Source organism: Pongo pygmaeus, chromosome 11 (genome assembly GCF_028885625.2).
Source record: "Pongo pygmaeus isolate AG05252 chromosome 11, NHGRI_mPonPyg2-v2.0_pri, whole genome shotgun sequence".
Lineage (NCBI taxonomy): Eukaryota > Metazoa > Chordata > Mammalia > Primates > Hominidae > Pongo > Pongo pygmaeus.
Window position 1 is genome coordinate 137,750,099 of NC_072384.2, and position 9,312 is coordinate 137,759,410.

General features: G+C 48.9%; 1 long non-coding RNA gene across 1 annotated transcript in view; it reads right to left on the bottom strand.

Annotated features, from left to right (window-relative positions):
• Positions 1-8,981, bottom strand: part of LOC134737721 (uncharacterized) — a 37,711-nt gene extending 28,730 nt beyond the window's left edge. Inside the window, exon 1 of the long non-coding RNA XR_010122909.1 lies at positions 8,526-8,981. This is a non-coding gene — a long non-coding RNA (uncharacterized LOC134737721). The remainder of the gene's footprint in view (positions 1-8,525) is intronic.
• Between the last annotated feature and the right edge of the window lie 331 nt (positions 8,982-9,312).

Here is a 9,312-nt window from a genome sequence, read left to right on the forward strand (position 1 = left end):
TATTTTTTGGTCTGTACTTTTGATGTCATATTCAAGTAACCATTGCCAAATCTTATGTCGTGAAGCTTTTCCCCTATGTTTTTCTCTAAGAGTTCAAGAGGTCCTTGGTTAAGGACCTATGGGGTCCTAAGGAACTATGGGGAATACTGAGTTAAATATAACTTAAAAGACTCTTTACTGTCCTTCTTCTCAGCCTCATTAATATACATGTTAGAGCACTGGAAATATTAGAGAGGGGTCTATATTATCAGCTGATTACAGGGCCACAGAGGAGAGGGATGATAAATCAGTGCTCCATGAAATTTCAGCCCAAGAAGCACTGCACCATGTTGCCCTCTGGATAATTCTTACATTAAAACTGTACAACCTTAAGAGGGAGCTGCTGTTGTTATCTCTAATTGAGGAAGAGGGAGCTGAGTCTTCTAGAGATTAGTGATTTGCTCACTGTCACCACTAAGTGCAGTAGCCTGGCTCCAAAGTCCAAGGCCCTAAACTCTATTCCTGCAGATTCTCCTCTCCCACCTCAGTGTAGGGCTTCTGGCTATTCTTCTCCCAAGACCACTAATCAGGACCCTCTAGGTGGTCCCAAGGAGCAGGCTGAGCCTCCTATCTCCTTACAGATCTTGTCTCCTTTATAGTCCATCTCTGGAAACCACTTTGCTCCACCAAACTGACTGCAGAAAGGAAAGCAGACTCCCTATCCACTAAAGAGAAATGAACAAAAGTCTACTTTGTACTAAGGCTTTATTGTCATGAACAGCCGATGTCAGTGAAGCATTTACTATGAACCTGGCACAGTGCTAAGCCCCATGGGTTATGACATCTGCAGTTCTGCTGTGAGGTATGTGAGGGGCAGGGAAGTGTCTCAGCTCATGGGGCAGCCCAGCTCTACCATCCATTACCTTAACCCCATGTGTAGTGAAGCAAGGTCTCAATCTTCCTGATCAGATGTTCCTTTGTGCAGATGGGTGGGTTCAGCCAGGCCAGCCAGCATGTACTCCTACAACACACACAGGGAGGCCTTCCTGGGAGCACACTTGCGCTTCCTGCAACCCATACCCTTTCTTTTGTTAACAACTCCCTACTTTTCCTTTGGGAAGCTCTCCTATGCCATGTGCTTCTGGAGAGACTGTCCCTGTGTGCCATCTGTACTTCCTGCCACACCCGGGGTCCAATCACATTATCCTTTCTGAGGGTTTGACATTGAGCAGAAGCACAGGGTCAGGGTGGGGAGCTCACTTCTCTGACAGCAGCACCTGTAAGTCTGTGACCTGGCCCCTATTGAGGCCACTTTTCACATTTCTATTAATATTATTATTATTTGTTAATCAGCTAAGCTGAATGGCTATTTAATAGTAGTTGGCATTGTAGGAAAGTTCCAGAATAAATATAAGTGGAATAAATCATTGAGTTCACTGACTTGTGGAGGAAGGGACTGTGCAGATTTCATCTTTCTTGAGCTGCTTCCATGTCTTCCCCATCCTCCATACCAACTTCCATGGGCTGGTCACCAGCCCACCATGACTCAATGGGAACAGAAGAGCCTTCTCAGACTGCATGGGGAGACTCAGGTAGAAGCATTTGAGCTTATTACTAGGCCTCCAGTGTCTGACAGGGTAAGAGAAATGGAAAAGAGTGTTCCTTAGTAGCTGACACTGACTTCTGGGCAAGTCTGACTTAAACAAACAGAGTTGAGGAGCAAGAAGGTAGCAAGTTTCACTCCTCTTCTCCCAACATAAATACATGCATTTAGCTCCTCTCCTTGTCCTCACCATTTTGAAAGAACAAGTTGATTTATGAGAGCACTGGAAAGTAGGCAGATTTGCTCTGAGTGTTTGCTGAGGTGGGTGTGGAAATTCTTGAGAAGAGAGAGAGTGTGTGGCTGGTGTGGGTAAGACTCTGAGGTGTCTGGGGACAGTGGGTTAGAATGTCTGAATCAGACTGAGCCACAGCATGGCTTCTGCAGTGAGCAGTGGGGCTGGGTGCTGGGCCCCACCCTTTGCTGGCATCCCTAAGAGGGCCATGTTTGTGTGTGTGTGTGTGTGTGTGTGTGTGTGTGTGTGCACACACATGCATGCCATGCCTTACCCGGCTGCTCCTCACTGTGGGAGGGGGAGGGAGCGAAAGAAATACCCCCAACCCCAAGAATCACTCCTTCAAGGCAGTGCTCACCTTCTCCTGAGAGCCCATTCAGGCAGGCTGTCAATGCGGGTCTATGCAGGAAGATGTTTCTGTTTGGTTTTATTTGGTATTGTTTCCAGAGCACTTCCTAATTTCAGAGCAAACGTCTTCTCCACCACCATTGTGTGGCCTGTATTTCCCAGACTAGTTCTCTAAGAGGAACTTTAGAAAATGTATTTAGGAAGTGTGTGTTGGGGCAGGAAACTCAGGGGACAGACTGAAAAGCTGAGCCAATTGGAAAGGAAATCCTTCTCCCATCCTGGGAGTCCTGTGACTGGCTGGGAGGAAGAGGAGTAACACTTTCACATATGCATGTCTCAGGGCTGTGGTCACCATCCAACCTGCATGTGGCCCCTGCCAGGGATGCCTCACTTGTCCATAGCCTCTCCTCCCAGGGTTAGAGACCCCAATGGGCTCCCGCCAACGACTGAACACAGGGTAGACACTGGGGCAAGGGCAGCCCATCCATGGACAGGCCAGTGACCTGACCCTGTCCCGGCTCCTAGGCCTGAGCTGGCCAACAAGTGCTTCCCTTCAAATGTGAATTAGAGAAGCCTGGGGTATGAGACTGGATCATGGGCACCTCAGGAAAGGGCTGTGAGTCCAGGCCTGGAGGCCCAGTCCAGGTACGTATGATCCTGAGAAAACCAGGGATATGGGGGTACAAGGGCCGTCTGGGAAAAAGAGGAGAATGGAAGAGAGGCTGGGAAACAGAGGCTGTGACCATGTTGCGTGAGAACCAGAAGGACAAATGGACAGGTAACTCCGGATCCATGCGCCAGGACCCAGCAGTCTTGGGCTGTGTCCGTGCATGTTGGGGAGATGCCCCGGGTTCCTGAGTTAGCTTGCAACCTAAAGAGCCCTCGTCCAAAGCACAGTATTTTTCTTTTATTCTCACAACCGCCTGGTAGGCAGTGCTTATGACTCCCATTTTGTACATGAGTAAGCTGAGTCCAGGAGAGGGGAAGGTACTTGCGGGAGGCCACAGAGCCAGTGAGTGGCACCACCAGGAACTGACTCTGTGTCTGGCCAACCTTATAGCATAAGGCCCATTCTCATCTCTCCATTCCACCTTCCATAATCACCTCTCTTCCACTGAAACTCAACTGGTGGGGGTGGGGAGTGCAATTAGACACTCTTGGATTCTACAGGGTTTGCCTTGCTCTTCTGTCCCCAGTTCCAGTTTGGACAGGTAGCCCAGTGACTCTTGCATCCTTAATTACAATGACAGGCAGAAAGTTGCCCAGAAAGCTTGTTGCTGTGAGCTTCAGAGCACACGCTTTTGTTACAGGTACTTAACCTGCTCTCGGCACAAAAGCCATGCAGTAGCAGCTGCCAGGCAGAGTGGCTGTCCCTGAGTGCTCCAGCCTGGTGCTAAGGGGAGTCCGAGCTTCAGAGCAGGGTGGCCAGGGCAGGGCAGAGAGGCTGCAACCGCCACCCACCATGGTGGGTGGGCACCTTCTCTCAGGGAAGAGCTGGGAGACCTGGCTGGACTCCCAGGGATTCTCCAGAACTGAGAGGGCTCCCAGGCTGGAATCACTAGCTCTTCCCTTTTTTCTTTCCACCCCACCCTCACCCCTGGATGTGGCTCATTTCAGGACCCTACACAACTTATTTGGGAGCACCGAGATTGCTCATATTCTGTGCCAGCAACCTCTAGGCTCCCAGAGGATTCCACCCTCCTAAGAACCTTCTCCCCAGGCTCACAGATCCTTTGAATCTCCACAGTTCTCTGATCACAGCCTGCTTGCCCCACCTTTCCATAGCTCACCCTCCTGAAAATACTCCCTTCGCTGGCTCCTCCTTATTTGTCCTCCCTTAAATGTCTACCCAGTTTTTCTCTACCTTCTCCTGGTCTATCCCTTTTCTCAGTCAGATGCAACGTGGCCTTGTGAATTAGTCCCCAGCCCCAGGGCCCGAGACTCCCCACCGCCTACAGACTCTGAGACCTTGGGCCTGACCTTGGTGTGCCTCCATGCCCTCCTTTCTAACTACCCTGCAAAGACTTTCTGAAGTCCAAATCTTGTGATTGAATCCCATTGGGAAGATGAGAAAGGAAATGGAGTTGGGGTGGGGCTCAGAGAGCTAAACCCTTATCTTTCATTCTAGACACTCGGTGGAAAGATGATGTCTAGTGTTGTTACCCAAGAGATACCAAAGTGAGCAAATTATTTGGAAATTTAAGAATAGAAGTGTTAAAAGGTTTGGGTGATTGGATGCTTAGTTTTCAAACCTTGTAGAACTTCCCGGCGTCTCTAAATTCTGTGCATGTGCCATATTGACCAGAATTCAAATTAATTCTTGAAGTGAATTGGAAGAGAAGAGGGTTTAGAAGAAGGTTCTGGCCGGTCAAAGCCAGATGCTGCCACGTGGAAACATGGGCCTTGGATAGACAAAGACAAGCCAAAAATTCTGATTTACACATGAAACATCATGATTTTTAAATGGTGGCCAATAATTCAACAGAGACTTTAAAATAATGTGAAGGCCACAAACAAACACACCAGGTCTGCAGGCCATATGCCCCTCAGGGTGCCAGGGTAACGCCTCTAATAGTCATGCTGAGACAACATCCACATTAGTTTCCTGGGGCTGCTGCAACAAATTACCACAAACTTGGTGGCTGAAAATAACACAGATCGAATCACTTGTTCTGCTGGCCCAAAGTCCAAAACCAGTTTTGTCAAGGCATTGAACCAGAACGACTCCATCTTGAAGAGGGGCTGGGTGAAATGAGGCTGAGATCCGCTTGAGGCTGAGATCTGTTCTGCCGCACTCCCAGGAAGTTAGGGATTCTTAGCCACAGGATGTTTATGGTTAAGGGAACAAGTTAATGATGTTTAACCAGCAGACCCAGGACTTCACAGACCCAGGAACTGCCCCAATGGCCCGATATCTTAAGTACAAAAGCATTCTTAGTTTAAGAATAAGTTTACTTTAGGGGTTGGGGATGGATAGCATTTGGAGATATACCTAATGTTAAATGACAAGTTACTGGGTGCAGCACACCAACATGGCACATGTATACATATGTAACTAACCTGCACGTTGTGCACATGTACCCTAAAACTTGAAGTATGATAAAAAAAGAATAAGTTTACTTGAAAGATATTAATATAGATTCTTGCAGACGACAATAGTTACACAAAGACGAACAATCCTTTGTCACAAACTCTTGTAGTAGAGCACATCGCCCCATGATTTCCTTGGCTTTGTTGTCTTGTGTATAAACAAGCACTGTACCTAAGCTGGGCGCCTTCCTCCTGTTGCTTTCAGGAATGCCCTGGTCTGTCTAGGGAGTAGACATTCTTTTATTCTCTTACTTTCTTAATAAACTTGCTTTCATTTTACTTTGTGGACTCGCCCTGAATTCTTTCTTGAGTGAGATCCAGGAACCCTCTCTGGGGGTCTGGATCCGGACCCCTTTCCGGTAACAGTTTGACTGGGCTGAAGTCCAGGTGTCGACAGGATTGATTTCTTCCGGGGGCTCTAGGGAGGATTCATTTCCTTGCCTTTTCCAGCTTCTGGGGGCCACCTGTGTTCCTTGGCTTGTGGCCCCTTCTTCATCTTCAAAGAGCATCGCTCCAATGTCTGCTCCAGTGGTCCCATTTTCCCTCTGACTCTGACCCTCTGGCTTCCCCGTTTATAAGGACCCTGTGATGACATAGGGCCCATTTAGATATTCTAGGACAATCTCTTCATTTCAAGAGCCTTAACTTAATCACATCTGCAAAGTATTTCTTCCATATAAGGTGACATTCAGATTCTGGGATTAGGATGTAGACATCACTGGCTGGGGGGTCATTATTCAGCCTTTCAAACCATGGGTCTTGACTGCTAATGGGTCATGAGAGCAATTTAATGGATCATAAATAGCATTTTTTTAAAAAATGTGATAGAATAGAATAATAGAATAATCAGAAGCACCACATTTGATACAGGTAAGTGCTGCCTTGTGAAATTTATCTCAGGAGTACTCATCTACAGGTCTACATACCCAAGCAAATGTGTCTACAGGGTTCCAGAGCTAAAGGTTGGGCAAAAGTTGGAAAAACATGGCTGTAGAATATCTGTCGAATCACATTGCCTAGAGTGACCCAGTGAAGACAGAAGAGAACTTGGAGTGAGGCAATTGACCATGTCTTCCCTCTGCTGTGTGACCTTCAGTAAGTCAATTAACCTCTCTGAGTTTGTTTACTGGGCTGTAAAACAGGGTTATTGTAATGATCAAATGAGAAAAAAATTGTGAAAGTTCTTTGGAGACATAAGAATGTCAGGCAAGGTGGTTAGTGTGGTTAGTCTTCGAGAAGAAGTGGATTGCCTTGAATGAAAGGGGTCTTATATTTGCTGTTCCCCTCACCTTCCACACGATGGCATCCTTGAAACACAGGGAGGTGGCTGGAGGTGGCCTGTTGTGGCAGCTAGAAAAAGGCGCTGAGGATGTGGGGACATGTATTTCAAACTTTAAAGGGCCAAGGTCTCCGCATGAAGGGTCCTCTGGTGAAAAGACTATATTGATCTGATTTCCTTTTCCCTTCCAGTGGCAAATCCCCTCCTGACAGGCAAGCTCTTTGCCAAAGAGGCGTTTTCTAGTCCTCAGAGCAGCTGCACATCATTATAAACAGTCCCTAAATAAAGGATTGGATTTGCCCTGGACCCTGTTGGGTCAATTAGCCCCTTTCTCACCTGGTTCTTTCCACCAAATTTCCAAAACGTTCAGTCTCCCACCACCCAAAACAAACAAAGAAAACCCTGGTCCCTGCACTCAGAGTTACTACCTTTTATTTTATTTTTTTTTGAGATGGGGTCTCACTATGTTGCCCAAGCTGGACTCAAACGCTTGGGCTCAAGCAATCCTCCAGCCTCAGCCTCCCAAATAGTTCGGATTACAGGCACCCGCTACTGCACCTGACTTTAAAATCGCTACCTCTCTTCCTTCCCTCTGCCACCAGATTTCTAGAAAGAGCAGGACACTCTTGCCTCTGCTTCTGCTATTTATTGACTCTGACTTTCAACCCACAATTCCACACACTGAAGCTCCTTTTCTTCATGGCCTCCTAATTGCAAATTCCACATTTTCATTCCAGTTTCTTCCTGTGACTTCTCTGCTGTGCATGGTGTTGACGACTTTCTCAGAAATTCTGGGTCTTCCCAGCTTCATCTGGCCTCAGGTCCTGGCTCCTTGCTATATCCGCTCACATCTGGCCTCTCCCCATCAGTCCCTCAGCTCCATCCTCCCTCCACTAGCTGCCAATCATGTGTCCCTGGGTTCTGTTCCCCACACAGGTGCCCCAGGCAATGGGACTTGCAGACCCACACTCTGCCCCAGCCTCTTGACATGCCCATCAGAGTCCTCATCTGCCTTTTGAGAGACAGGGACCCTGGCTCAGATCACAGTATCTCCATGTACCCAGACAGCAGGATCCTAGCAAGAGGGGCTGTCTGCTCAAGGTCATGAGAAAGTGACAAGCAAAAGAGAAGGGTCGCCTTCCTCGGGATGGGCCAGCCTGAAGGAGTCACAAGAGCAGGGAGGTATGAGGAGCTCTATCCTGGGGCTGCAGCCAGGAAGTGTGACATGAACAGTTCAGGCTGTGCACAAAGACGGGGAGAATGCTGGAGGTTTCTTATGGCGATGAGAGTTTCACACACCTGCCTTATTGCTTAGCCTTTGTATTTCCCCTCAGGGATTAGCAATGCAATTCACAAATAAAACTCTCTGTGTGGCTGTTGGAGGGGGTAGCACACAGGCTGCCTCACAGCTAGCACAGGCGAGAAAGTCCCCCCAGGACTCAACAGCAATGGATTTGCAGCGGTGGGTGGTGTTTCCTCTGCCTTTACCCTGGGCTGGCCCCTGTGAAGTGCTTTCTGAGGACTGTCTCAGTCAGTCTTTCCAGCAACCTCAGGAGGCATCATTACCCTCCCCATTTTACCATGAAGGAAACCGAGGCTCAGAGAAGCAAGGAAGTTCCCTAAGGTCACACAGCCGGCCCAGAGGATCAGAACACAAGCCCAGGGGATGCAGCCCCAGGAGCTAATGAGAAAAGTGCCTCTGACTCGGCTTCAGGTCATACTGAGCACTTCTGTAGGCCATGCAAACACATACTTTTTTTTTTTTTTTTTCCTAATGCAGGTTAGGGCTTAACTGGAACTTAACTGGAAAGTTCTGTGCACATCTGCAGACACAGAAAAATGAAAACTTTAGCAACCAGCTGCATGTCCCAGAGAACAATTTTCCAAAGATAAAAGATACTCAGTGACTTCACAAGCACGGCACTGTAATGTCCCCTCCCTCCCCCTTTCGTGAAATTCAGATGTCATTAGAGAAGGCTCCTAACCGTCCTTACCACATCAGCCATAGGATGCCTCACTGAGGGGATGCGGTCAATCATGAAGAGCACGCGGTGGTTTGTGTGCAGAGGGAACTACCCAAGGGAACAAAAAATAAGAAAAGACCTAAAAGTGGCCCCTGCCCCTGCCCACAGACAGGGAACCGGGTCTTTGTTTTGCTTCCTACGGGGAAGCATGCCCTGGGCAGTGGGTCTGGGGTGTGAAGACAGCCGCCTCCCCACTCCAGCGTCTGCGGCTGCAGGTAGGGGAGGAGGCTGAGAGGAGGCCCTTCCGCACTTCCAAGCTGATCAGCGCAGCGTGAGCGCCAGCGTGCGAGTGGGCGCCGCGTCCAGACGGTTTCCATTTCCCCGGATAACCACGGAAAACATGAATCAGGACGGCCCAGCGCTGGCCCAGCTGCAGTGTGGGGGCACACGCCGGTGAGTCACAGGCTGTGCTGCCAGCGCTGTTTTTCACATTTCTGTCCAGGGAACAGTTTCTCACTGGACGTTCGGTTTCTTCAGTCCTCTTCCCCCAGGACGTTGCTCAGACTGCGTCCAAGGGCTCCCTGTGCCCGCAGTGAGATGACAGCTTTCCTGCTGCTGGTAACACTGAAGAAGGCTGATTGAGCACAGCTTAGGGGACAAGGTCCCTGCAAATCAGGGGCACGGAGTAACTCCTGGTCCTCAGCACAGCCCCTAGAAGAGGGCGCCTTGCAGACCCATTTCACACATGAAGGAAGCAAGGTCAAAGCTCTGGCCCGGCCGCTCATCAGCTTCCAGGGCTCCGCCCTCGGAGTCCATG